Source organism: Orcinus orca, chromosome 9, assembly GCF_937001465.1.
Source record: "Orcinus orca chromosome 9, mOrcOrc1.1, whole genome shotgun sequence".
NCBI lineage: Eukaryota > Metazoa > Chordata > Mammalia > Artiodactyla > Delphinidae > Orcinus > Orcinus orca.
Genome location: NC_064567.1, coordinates 79057959 through 79072080, shown reverse-complemented (window position 1 = coordinate 79072080; position 14122 = coordinate 79057959). Strand labels below are relative to the sequence as shown.

The window sequence follows — 14122 nt, the reverse complement described above, 5'->3', positions numbered from 1 at the left end:
CAATGTTTTTGGTTGTCACAACTGGAAAATGCTACTAGTGACTAGTGGCTAGAGGCCAGGGATGCTGCTAAATCTCCTGCATTGTACCAGAAAGTCCCCCCACAGCACAGTATGTGGCCCCAAATGTGAACAGTGCCAAGGCTGAGGAACGCTGACCTAGACGTCCTGGCTCCCAGAGGGGCAAATGCTCCCACCATGAGACAGAGGAAGAGTTCTCTTGAACAGTAAGATGTGGTTGCCAGCCAATCACTTCAGGATCTCACGCCCAAAGTTAAGCATACAAACGAAAGAAGCGACACTCCGACTGGAGTTACTGACGTGATCAGCACCAAGGGGCCCCTGCGGTACCACAGGACAGGGAGGGTTATCTTTGGCACTCAGGGGATCCAAGTGTATCTCCTGGTTCTCTAGTGACCAATTGTGATGACCAATGAAAAAATACCGCGGCCGTGGCCTGAGAAGGATGTGGTGCCTGGGGGTTTAAGTCTGGATCACTTCACCAGGTATGCCTCGTAGAGCAGCAGAGGTGCTGTCCACGGGAATGGGGGATCCAAAGGAAGGGGCTGATGAGTTTTTAGATCAGCTGCAACAACAGAGATTGTCCTCCATTCTACGAACCTTCAACTTTTAAGTTTCCCCAGGAAATGAGACAAGTCAAAATCCTGAGAAAGTTGTCCCAGACAGGCTGAAATTACAAAAAGAAGCAATTGGATCTGAGTGGATAGTAGCAATCCTTTGATGCACTATCCTTAAGGTCCAAGGCACTTAATCTCCCAGCTGATAGGTCTTCAGCTGCTGAGGTCTCAAAGTTGCATCCACCCCAGGAATTGCTCCTCCTTATTAAGGCAGGGGTGGGTATACAAGACCTGGCACCCTTGCCTCCACTCCAGGCTACTCTCAAGGTGAGCTGCGGCGCAGTTGAAGTCCCTTTTGTAACTGCATTGTAACACTTTCTCCCTCTGCCCAATTTTCCTCACGTCTCAGAAGTGGTGTTCCTAAGGGTGCTCTTCAGGGAAACGCTGAATGAAAATTTCCATCTCAGACTCCATTTGCAGGAACCCAATCTAAGTCAGAATCAAGGAAAAGATTCTGCAAATTAAGATGAGAAAAACAATGCCCTGAAAATGCACATGTAAGGGAAACATGTAAAAATTAATTTAGTAGATAAAATCAAAGTTTTAAAATCTCATTTTCATTGTCAATAAAATAAAAAAACATATACTCAATACCAAATGTCACAATAAGCTGAACAAAGCAAGGCGTGATGGGCCTAAGAAAAGAAGGCAAATAAGCTAAATAGCAATAGCAGAATTAGCAATACCATCAATAATACTGAAAGCAAAATTCAACTGTTTTACACTTCACTGGCGATAGTAATAATATCAAAAAGCTTTGGAAGAGTAACAAAAGTAGAAGAAGAGAGATAAAAGTTATATGAGAGAAGATTAAAAATGTGTGAACCAAGTATAGACACCAAATTACAAAGAGTAATCACAAAGGGAAACCATAAATTAAAATATTTATGAAAAACTGGGATTAGAAGTTGAAGGAAGGAGTTTCAGGCAAAAAAGAAAATGTGGTCCCAGAGTTGAAAGCATGTCACAGGATGTGCAAATAAATCAACTTAGAGAAGCTCAGAGAATGAAGAGCGACATGGTATAACATGAAGTTGAAGAATTACACAAGGGAGAGAATCTATAGGGCATATGAGCTGAATTAACTTGTTTAAAGTTTGACAGCAATGGAACTACCAAAGTCTGTGAGAAGGCAATAAATATGACAAGATTTTCCTTTAGAAAGATTTTTCTGGCTCTACAGGTATAGTGTGATCTAAATTTTTTTACATTTTATTGACGAAAATTTTAAACATGTGTAACAGTAGATAGAAAAGTATGAGACCTCACATGTCCTTCATCCATCTTCAACAGTCATTAATTCATGGCCAATCTTGTTTCATTTCTATTCCCACTGCTCAACCTCCCATATTATTTTTAGATAAATTCCAGATATCATTTCATCAATAATATTTCAGTATGTATTTCAAAAAATAAAAGGACTCTATTAAAAATATAACCATAATGCTTCTGTCAGATCTAAAATTTAAAAATAATTACTTAAGGTATTATCAAAATTTTCTTTTAAAATGTATGCACATAAAAAGTAATGGAAGAATATCTGTAAAAATTTCATTGGGCGATAGGATTATGCCTTTATTTCTCTATTAATACTGTTTGTGAGTAAAATGATATGGAGTAAAATTGAAACTAAACTATTAGATTTTTCAAATTCAACAGTACTTTGAATATAAATAGATTAACATCTTACATTAAGAAACCTGGCACGGGCTTCCCTGGTGGCGCAGTGGTTGAGAGTCCGCCTGCCAATGCAGGGGACACGGGTTCGTGCCCCGGTCCGGGAAGATCCCACATGCCGCAGAGCAGCTGGGCCCGTGAGCCATGGCCGCTGAGCCTGCGCGTCCGGAGCCTGTGCTCCGCAACAGGAGAAGCCACAACAGTGAGAGGCCCATGTACTGCAAAAAAAAAAAAAAAAACAAAAAAAGAAACGTGGCACATGATGGGATTAGCTGCCCTGGAAATTCTGCCTCAGACCCAAGCCTACTCTGAAGTGCTGTGAGAAGACAGGAACAGACAGGAGTGGTGAAGAGCATTCTCAGACCGCCTTCTGGCATCACAGTGGCCACATGCTTCTAGAGCCTTGCTCTGAGAGGCATTCTACCTTGGATTGAGGGGACAGTTGAGAAAAGAGGTGTCTCCTGATTGAGCACTGCCTTCCCAAGCAGCCTTCTACTTTAAAAGCCTAATTCTCAGGAGTGCTTAATTTGATGAGCTAACTACAAGGTTTAAGAGGAAATTAGATATTAGAAAAATTAATTAGAAACCACACTCTGACTTACCCCGTTGAGTTCTTTACATTGTGTCTCATGGTTTGAGGTTTATAACTTTGCTATTCATTGGAATAGAGGAATTAAAGAAGGAGAATCAGATTTCCATGGAAATTCCAATTTAATAAGTGAGGTACAGAGCCCAAGAATCTGGGTGTTAAGCCAGTTCCCTAGTTCCTTTCTATTCAAAGTGTAGTTCTTGGACAAGCAGCATGGGTATCACTGGGGAGTTCTGAAAAATGCTCAGAATCTCAGGCCCCAGTCTAAACCTTCTGAATTAGAATGTGCATTTTAGTAAGATCCCCACATATTTTGTATACACATTAAAATTGAGAAGCTCTGGTCTGTGCTGTCTAATAAACACCCAACTTTTTAACCTCATGACGGAAGTTCCAGGGAAGGCCTGACATCGTTTTTTGTTATGATTTGGTTCATGTGCCTCAAACGTATTTGGTCTATAAAGTGTTTTATCAGTTTAACCAATTAACCAATGCATAATTAAATTCTGGGAACTGTTTACCAGTAGAAAAAAAGTCTTAGCCCTAGAATGAACCTATGTCATAACTCCAGAAGCAATAACTATTGTACACAATTCTTTATAGGATATTTATGACCATGTAAATATGGAACACATCAAGATATCCACAGAACTGCTTGACTGAACTAATGTGAAGAAGCTAAGTTACAACACAAATAAAAACTGCTAGGACCTAACTCAAAGCAACATGTCTTAGCTCTGCTATATCTGGCAGTAGTAGCAGCAACTAAATCAAGCTGGTTGGAGGCTCTTCATAACACACAAATGTAAAAAGTTCAAGAAGCCAAAAGCAACTGACTTAGAATTTTCAGTAACAAACCCCTGTATAATCTACTCATGCTTATACTCTGTTTAAAGGAGTGTCATGAATCCCAAAATAGTATCAATACAATTAGCTCCATTTTCTATTCCAAAAAATAAAAGAATAATAAGCAATAGAAATAGTGTGATGGAATAAATTTCTTAAACCATTTCAATGGGAGCAAAATATTGTTATTGCATGATTAAATCCTGGCATCTTTTAGGAGAATAATTAGCACAATCAGTCCCGATCTGTTAATAACACCATAAAATCTGACAAATTACAGCTGGAATCCTGCTGGAAGGATGAAGACACAGGCGGCGAACCAAACTGCTTAAAGGTTTCGTTTGCATCATCAAAGGGTTTAAAGATGCATGTCAGCTGATCTGGAAGTAAATCTGAGTCTTTTCATATATCAGGCCATGCTCTTCAGTTTCCTAATTATTGGTGTCACATGATTTATTTACACAGAGGTAATTTAGTGTTGATTTGCTTCTCTGCCTCACACTAAGGAATCTACGTTTCCGCAAGGGCAGAGGATATAAGTGAGCTGTGTGGCCCACTTCCTTATTGTTTAATGAGACCAGATTTCCTTTAAGCTCCTGAAGTAGCTGCTTCCTCTGTTTGGCTGGGCTTGTAGCCATTACTATGAGAACTGGGGGAGACTGGAGGGGTCATTGTGCCAGCACTTTGGCAGAAGATAAGGAACAGAGAGATGTGGAAACTATTTTCTGAGAAGTTCCCCTGTACCCTAGAAGAAGAGACAAATAGAGACATAGCAGTGTCGGTCAAGGGATGGTGTTAAGTAACACTTGAGTACGATATTTTTACACATCTATTAATCACGGGCAAGAAAGAGGCTTTCAACAGATAAGTACTATAACAAACAACATGTTTGCTTGATAAGAAATAGTAACATCCACATCTAATAGTTGAATGGGAAACAGTTATAAAAACAAAAAAATGGTTTCATGTCTTTTGAAGATAAAGCCTAACTTTTGAGAGGTTCTGTTTTTTAACGGGAAAATATAAATTAGGGTAGCACACATGATCATGGATTTAAGGCAGAGATAATAAAACTTCTAGTCAAAAACTAACGCTGGCGTATTTTTTATTATTGTAGAGTTTATGTAACTTCAGGTGGATTTTTCTCTGCAGTAACATCAAACATGATTTGTTAATTATATCAAATTACCAGATCTTACAGAAGAGCTGGGATCTATTCAGTAAAGCAAAATCCCTCCAAATATATTTCCAGTCAGATAATCCTTACTGCCTTCAAATAACTGCATCGTACAAACACACAAACATACGTATCTCCATGGTACATACAAATATACATGTAGACACATGTTCTGGAGTATATATTTGCCCAGGAAAATACCTAGGACAAAACAAATGTTAAGCTACTGCAGTGGTTTTCAATGTTGGATGCACATTGGGATCACCTGGATTGCTCTTAAAATTATCCATGCTTGTGCCCCACCCATTCCAGACATGCTGATTTCACTGGCTTGGAGTACAGCCTAGGCACTGGGATTTTTTCAAAGTTTCACAGGTGATTCAAATATACACCTAAAAAATTAGCAGCTATGGAGCTAGTATGATTACTCTGTTTTTATTTTCCTTCCTTTGAACAAAGACACCAACCAGCCTTCTCTGTTTCTCAGAATTTGTGTCCCTCCTTCCAAAACTTCCAGAGCTTCTGATCCCTTCTTGAAGACTTTTTCTCCTCTAAGACTATCTTGACTGCAGTTTGAGTGAGGAAAGTCAGGGTAAAAAACACCATAGAATGTCGATGCATGAGTGACAGTGGTCTGTCTCGGTGATCACTGCACATGCAGCATCTCCAGGTGCCTAGACATACCAGCCACTTAAAAAATATTTATTGAATAAATGAATGTATGTTGCTGCTATAGTTACTTTGGCTCCAATCTTGTCTCCCAAGAATCTCTATTTGTGGCCAGAATTACAAGATCTTCTTCTATTTTTATCATGTCTTTTGCTATGTGTTTCAGTCTGTCATTGAAGAAGAGATTTTTGCAGTGGCTGTCTTGCTGAAAATTTTCTCCCCCATCAGTTGGAAAAGCTCCAAATGCAGAGGATCGGACCTCTGTCTCATGGCTTATTGCTTTGAGGATGCGACAACTGGTAACTCCCCTAGTTTTTTGTTCATGTTTATTTGGTAGTGCAAGCTGCGTTTGGCAGTAATGTCTCTTAAGTGTGGACAGTGCATGGTTTTCAGAGTTTTTGATTGCATACAAGAGACAAAAGAAGGTTGCCTGTGATCATATAGCTGGATTATTCCATGTGAGTGATTCAGATAGAACTCCTAAATCACTTAGGGTCACTCGGCACTCACTAGTAGCACCACTCCCTTGGTCTCCGGGTCACCAAAGTCCTTTGAAATTCCACAGTACCCAGCTCCAGTGTAACCATCACTTAAAAGATGACAATGGCAAAAAATTGCAAATCAACTATCTTTCTATTTTTGAATTAATCCCTAACATTCATGGTCCTAGATGTGACTTAATACACATATGCTATTTTGGAAAAGAGCACATATATTTAATGTTTTAAATACGTGCTGAGTTGACTCTCACAATGTAAATCATGTTTTATCAGTGCAGTAATTCTATTTTAACCATTATAAGCATTGCGTAAGTCAGATTATATCTCAACTGACTCCAGTCTTCCAAAGGTTTATCATCGTACTCAGAATATAACCTAAAATTCTTTATGTGGCCTGCACGATCAGACACCTGACCACATCTCCAACGGTACTTTCTGCCACATTTCCCCTCGCTCAGGTAGTGTTAACTGTACAAGGTCACCTACTATTCCTTAATCATCCCAAGCAGGGTCTACACTCAGGGTTTCTGCACTTGCTGTTTACAGTTCTAGAACTTTGTTCCCTTGAATAGCCAAATAGTTTACTTCATTTAAGTCTCTTAACTGTAACCTCATCATGGAGTCCTTTTTGAACGTGTGTAAATTAGAACCTGTATCTGATACCCTCTACCCCCTTAATTACCTTGATTTAGTTTTCTTCTCTTGTAACAATTTGACATCTTACATATTCACTACTGACTCCTGCTCCAACACACAGCATGCACGCACACACACACACACAGAGGAATGTAATGAACTATAATTTAAGGACTTTTTGTTTCACTGTGGTATCCCATGTACTTATAAATTACTAATTTATAGTATGCACTCAATAAATATTGATTAAAAGCACAGGGAGGATGGCAACAGAAAATCACTAGAGATGATTTTTGAAGGTGTAAAACTGCCTTTGGTATCCATGTTTCTTGACATTCCAAATCCTTTGGTCTTTCAGTTCAAGAACCTAATGATTAGATCAGCGAATATTATACACCTGACAGACTGAATGCCTGGTAGGTTTCCAGGTAGGTTTTTATCTAGATGATAAATCATTTTTGATGTACATGTAATGTACTTATTTGGAAAAATTACATATAAACAAACAATGTTTGTGGTATTTGGCTTGTAAATTATGGTGTAAGGTCAAAAAAGATGAGTGAAATTTTCAATTGTAATTAGTATTTTATTTGCATTATCACAATATGTCACAAGTTAAAATACAGAGCAAGATATTTACATAGAAAAAAATCATGTGATGTGTTGAGGAAATTTATGTTGCAAAACTTTGCCAAGAGTTAATGAATGAAAGACTCTTGAAGAACTGGGGGATATAAAGAGATCTTAGAGAAATACCTGACTCTCAGGTAGCTTAAAATATGTTTGTGGAGATAATACATGCATAGGCTGAGGAAATTACAGTGCAAGGTAGAAAGTGACAAATTAATGGTAGAGAAAGTTAAACTCTGAGCAGAGAAGACAGCTTGCAGTCAGAAGAGGCTTCATAGAGGAGGCAGGATAGCATCTGTGTTGCCAATGAAATAGAAACAGTCTCCTAAACTACCCAAAATGAAAGCCAATTCAAGAAATTAATACCATGTTAACTATTCAAAGCTGAAATAGTTACAAAACAGAATGAATATTACGACTAAAGCTTTCTACCCCAGCCAGGATCATATGTAAAACTCCAGGTGATTAATTGACTACCACAGAAGACATAATACATTCCTACTTACTCTAGACATGAAAAGTTACTGCTTGCACAGCTTCTTTTCCTTTGAAGAGGAACACATAACTTTAATGTTTTAAATGCCTGCTGAGTTGACTGTAACTCACAGGTATAAACCATGTCTCTTTCTAATGAACCCCCAAAAGTGATGACATATCCGAATAATGTGAACAAGCAGTTCTTTTAATGCTTACAATAGTGAATGGGCCTGAGAAATTTGCATTCCAGATCAAACTAGAAAGGGAACTAATGAAAAGCTGCAGGGATTCAGTGACATCAATATAACTTCGAATTTGATCCTTGTTATTCAAAGAATCTGAAAGTCACTTAGTATCAGGCTGTATTATGTTGCTATCTTTTTATTAAAATCCCCATGGATTACATAAATAGGACAGTTCTCTTTAGGAACTGCTTATTATATATCCACCTGAATCTATTTGCTGGGTGATTGCTACTCTACACTGTCTTTTTCACCTGCCTAATTTAGAAGTACTTCTTTTCTCTTTCCTCCTGCCTGTTCCAGCCTTCATTCAGCCCCAACTACACATACTGAGACACACACGCACCACACAAACATATACATATACACACACACACACACACATCCTGTACATCACAGCAACAGATGAGCAAATAAGATTCTATCATTTTCCTTAAACAGAATTTAGCCTAAGATCAGGCTCAGATTCCCATTAACCAGCGACAATCACGTTAGATACTGAACATAATGCTTCTCATGGAAATATGAACAAGCAGACACGAAATCATAAGGTGAAGTGGTCTCTGCTCATTCCCTTCAGGTTTCGAAAAGTATTTGTCCACAGCCGACTCCAAATGAACGATTTTGACAAGTCGTGTACTTTTTTTCTCCTGTCTTTCTCTTACTATCTTGCATATAATTTGTAACAAATCTTCCTCATATCCCAAATCGCAACAAACAAGTAGGGTCAGGAAAGAGTAAAAGTCTAACAAAGAAATACGAGATTAAATCAAATGAAAATTTTCAATTGAAAGACAAAAGGAGGTGCTGGCCTAAGATGGAGGTGGAGGTCTATCTCGAACTCACCTCCTTGCACGGACACACCGACTCTACCGCTACCTATGGAACAATTTCCTCTAAAATAAAACCTAAACGCGGGATGTGTGACAACTTCACACTGGGCAAACAAGAAACACATCCCACTGACGCAGCTGGGAGAGGCCGGGCCACAAGCTCGCCGAAACCCCATATCCCTGGTGCAGCGACTCACAATCAAGACCGAACTCAAACCGGGAGCTCCTCCCTGACGAGCAAAGGCTTTGAACCCCGCGCTGGGCAGCCCCGCTTTTAAGACGAGAGACAAGCCCCCCAAACATCTAGCTTTGCAAACCAAAGGGGCTCGTGTCCAAGAGACCCCCAGGCTGTGACAAGCTGAGTAGTGGCTTGCAAAGGGCCCAGCGCTCGGACTCACCCGCCTCAGGTCCAACGCAGACGCAGCTCACTGCGCAGACGCAGCTGACTGCGACCGGACTTCCTGTGAAGGAGGCTCGTTTGCTGATATAGAAGCGGCCTGAGGGGCAGGCATCTGACTTAACGAGCACTTTCCGGAGCCGCTGGACGCCCTCCAGCGAGGACACTGTGGGGCGCCAGCCTTGGCCTCCCCCCTCCTGCCGGGTTGCTCTAGCCGCCGGACGCCATCATTTGGGGGTATTTTCTTTTTCTTTTTTTTTTGGTAGAAACCACCTCATTCGCCCGTCTCCGCAGGTGCCTTGAATTTCTTTAAATTTAATTGATTACTTTAATAAATTCCAGGTCTTTTTCTCTTTTTTCCTCCACCCTCCACACCACCTGCAGGCACCCTTGTTTGTTTTTTTTTCCCCTCAGGACACATCTTCCGCAACTCCTCCCATCTGTGGGCACCTTAAAAGTTTTTGTTTTTAAATCGAGGCTTGTTTCTTCTCCTTCCGCCCTGCCCCCCTCCTGTGAGCGCCATCCTCGCCCTCTCCCGCTGCCGTGCTCCAGAGGACGTGTATCCCCCAGAAAGGAGCTTTTATACACGTCTGGCCCCTGGCTTTTGCAGCTGCCTCCCAGGGGACACCCCTTAATGCCTGTCTCTAGCGGCCAGGGGAGCTTGTGTTCCTGGGGCCCATGGGACTGTAGCAATGCGAGAGGCAGGTCTTGGCAGGCTACCAGCCCCAGGACACTGTACAGGGGGCACACTGAAACACAGCCCAGTCTTTCTGTGCAAGAGGCCCATGTGCTTGTCTAGGCCTTGGCCTAAGGGGCAGGCTTCTGGTTTGGCACACACCTAGGGGCATACACAACTGCTCTCAGGAAACAGAAGCTGGTGTGATCTCCTTCTGCCTCACTCCAGCTTGCCGGTGTCTCCTCGAAAGGAGCTTATACCCTTGTCTGGTGCCTCAATTTTTGTGGCTGCCGCCTGGGGACACCTTACCGTGGCCTGGCTCTGGTGGTAAAATTTCAGATTTGGGGGAGAACTAGCAAGGCCTTATATATGGACTCCAATGAAGACATTCAGATGTTACAAAATTATAGTATTTAATGTGTGAGGACATCTTGTTCAGGAGTTTCCAAACTGTCTTTCCCATATCCTAAACAGGTCTCAAAGATATTTCAGGAGCTTCCACTGGAGCCAAAGGCGGGGTGAGAGTGGCAGTGAATAAGGAGCTCTCTGGACCCCAACTCTTGCTTCAGCCAGGAGAGACCCGTTTTATGACTTCCAAGATTAAGCTTTCCTGATGAATTTCATTCAAAGAAAAAATGTGTGTCAGTTTTGGATCTCCAGAAAGCATATACAAATATGGAACTAAGAGTGTAAGATATAGATTGGGCAAAACACCTGTGAAAGATGAAGGTGGAAGGAGCAGGAATCGATGGAATGAGATCTCTGAATCCTCAGAGAAGCAGATGCCAAGATGGAATTTTAAGTATCAGGACTTTATGGTGGAAATCCCTGTATGAAAGAAAAGGGACAGGTGGCTGGAGAAGGCTGGGAGAGCCATCAGACCATAATGAAAGTCCTATCCTAAGGGAAGGAGAGAGGGAAGGTTGAATGGAAGACTCTCAGACAGCTGTGCAATCTTACGAGAGGGTCAGCAAGGTCTTCAGGGAGTTGCACGCTCAGGTTAGCCTTCAGAGGAATCCTGTGTCTACCAGGAATGGGCCTGCCTTAACAACTGTTAGTCATTGGCAGGAAACATCCCATGGAAAGTGTAGTCTCCTTGCAAACTTGGCAATGGATGTCAGAGCACGGCAGATGGAGCCCTTGGTCCATTATTCTCCCTGCAGTTGGAGGTGTGTGAAGTACATTCTCATGGCTGCCACATGGGAGAGCTGCAGACCACGATGTTGATCTGATACCTGCGAAGAAAGAGAAGGAAGGGGAAAGGATTGAGGGGTAAGACCCTCAAACCACAGTAGAGCTCTGAGAAACTCCTGCTAGCCTGATGGAGAGACTGAGCAAAGGTTTCCTAGTAGAAGAAATTACCCTCCTAAGGCACAAATGGCACAGTTCTTAAACCCCCGTTCTTCTCAGTCGCTGGCAGTAACCCAGGAAGAAAGTGGCCTTGGCATAAATACTACATCAGATTTTAAAGCTGCAGCAGTTGGGGCCTGTCAGCTAATTACATTCCTTGGAGAAAGTTCTCTCTTAAAGAAAGATCTGGGTGGTGCCCCTTCATGGCTGAAAATGAATTTCATGAGCAAACACTGTTTGCAAATAATGTATCTAGTAATTACCTCATTTTATAGACTATGAGATTTAATGACTAAATGAAATGACATTCCAATGTCACATACTTAGTTGTTTTACAGCTAAGACCCAAACCAAAATATCTTTATCTTCTACCTAGAATTATTTCTACCATACTTCCATGCATTACCAGAATCCAGTTCTACAATAGAGCAAATTACATTTCTCTCTTTTACTCTCACTACAAAAGCCTTCAAATAATTACAGGATGAAGAGAAATCACAATTTGACTTGCATCCTACCTTAATCTTTTAGTTCCTTCTTTACAAATTTTAAAATTGAAAATAAAATTCTTAATCAGAAAGGACCTTAAGGTTAACAGGTAAGAATGGTTTCTTTTGGCTTGGTTTTTTGTTTTTTTTTTAACGAAATTCTGTTGATTTGTAAATGAACAAATAAAGCCATTGTTGGAATTAAACTGTCTGACCTGGTCTGAATAGTGAGTGAATGTACAGAGTAGTCCAACTTGTCTAATCAAAAGAACATCAAAGGACACTGCTCACTTCTTTAGATGTGCTCATTTTCATATATTTGAAGATGCTTCTGTTGACGAGACTTCTCGTTATCTGTTAACAAAAAGAGGGTCATAAAAAATCACTCACCGACAGTCCATTAACCAGTGTGTGACTCTTCAAGCCGTGCTTCTGGAATTTGAAATCATGATTTTGTGAAAATACAGTTTTCTTTTTAACATTCAAGACACATAAGTACAAAGTATGCTGAACTTTGCATGAAGCAAATTCAATAAATAAAATTAGGTTAAAAAGGTGAATTTTGGTGCTGTTATTTCTATGATATTGAGTCTAGGAAGTTATAAAACTATGGTCTTTGTTCATATTTTCATCTTTTCTCTAAATTTTTTTTTAGTTGTTGAACAGTATACGTGCTATTTGTTTATTAAGTTGGCTTTCTTTTTGTGCATGCTAGGGAAATGTTTATAATTTATTGCCAAAACGTAAAATATCTTATCTCCCCTATGAGGGATTTTCTGACTGCACATTCAATGATGTCTTCTCAGTGCTTTCAGAAGAAAATAGAATGAAACAAGTCAGCAACATAAACTAAAACTGCAATTAGCTATGTCAAAAGAGCCAATTTTATAAAAGGATAATATACCATTTTTTTCTGATGTCAGAGTTCTGGCTTAACAATCTATATCATCAAATGGTAAGTATTAATAAAATGCTGGGAGCTGTGCTACATAATATGATTTTGAGGAAGGGGTTTAAGACTCCCTTCTGGCTCATGAAAGGCTTAATCACCAAGATCTCAGATCTAAAGTGAGCTTAGAGATCATCCAATTCAATTTCTTCCCTGTGCATCCCTCTAGAAAACAGCCAATAAATTAGCAACTGCTTGGGTCAGGAACAACTCTAATTGTGAGACAACATCTTCATTGTATACACTATGCCCATCTCACCCATTGGTTTAATTTATTCTCTGAGAAGCAGCTCAAAGCTGTTTCAATCCTTTTTTCCATGTGGTAGCGCTTTAATATTATTGACAACTCTCATGCCTCTTGTCCTCATGCCTTAGCCACATAATTTTACTTAAATGTATACTAATATAACTTTCTTTTAAAATTAAATATTTTGCTACTGTGGCTTTAAATGCAACCTGGGTTTCATTAAGAGCCCTGCCTAAAGGAAGAATGTTTGGAGAGTGGGTAGGAGTTTTTATTTCCTTGACTGCTTTAAAAAACGAGAGTTTTGATGAGCATCAAAGAAGAAGGAGGAGTTTAACTTCTTCAAATCCTTTGGATTCCAGGGTAAAGTCCCTGAGGAAATTGCAGGAGAAAAGGAAAGAAGGATGAGCTTTAAAAATAATGGAATCTGATAATTGGATTTAACTGGGTCACCTCCTTACTGTCGTCATAACCTAATCTTTCCTTTAGTGTTATTACAGGTACCAGGTGAAATGAGACCACTTTTGTAGTGAACAAACTGAAAGTCTGTAAATTAGTAAAAAAAAAGAAAAAAAAAAAATTTAAGAAGAAAAACTTGTTATTGTAGCTATTTTAAAAATTAGCTTATATTTTTGCTTGTATTCATCCTAGTTTCCATTATGTAAAAATCAGACTACATTAGGTAAAACCTAAGTACTGGTGAATGGGATTTTACAATTCTAAGCAGAGGTAAAACTAAAACTATAATTTAACCTTTTAAATCTAAATGTTTTAATTATTTTAGATAATAAAATAGAGTCATATCTAAGTTCTACAGAAATTAAATTTACACTGGCATATATGAAATCTTCTAAAAGCCAAGGTTCACTTTCAGTTGTGTTGGAATAATATCCCTTTACAAAATGACTATTCAAAATTAGCTTCTAGGAAGCTGTATTTGGTTCCAGATACATAGGAACTTATGGTGAAGTTAGAAACATCATTTACAAATATCTTTATGTACAAAGGAACAATATGGTATTCTGCCAAAGTGTATACTATACAAACTGCTCAAGATTTTGATTTTTTTATTGTATGTTACCTTGTGGCAATGTTATTTTTAACCAG

The 14122-nt window shown here is 39.6% G+C and overlaps 1 long non-coding RNA gene across 1 annotated transcript; it reads right to left on the bottom strand.

The window, feature by feature from the left end:
• Nucleotides 1-7327: 7327 nt before the first annotated feature.
• On the bottom strand, nt 7328-13418 carry LOC125965433 (uncharacterized). Its single transcript, XR_007479308.1, has 3 exons — nt 12038-13418; nt 8434-11219; nt 7328-8398 (listed from the first exon to the last, which is right to left on the bottom strand). It is a non-coding gene; the product is annotated as an uncharacterized LOC125965433 (long non-coding RNA).
• Nucleotides 13419-14122: the final 704 nt, after the last annotated feature.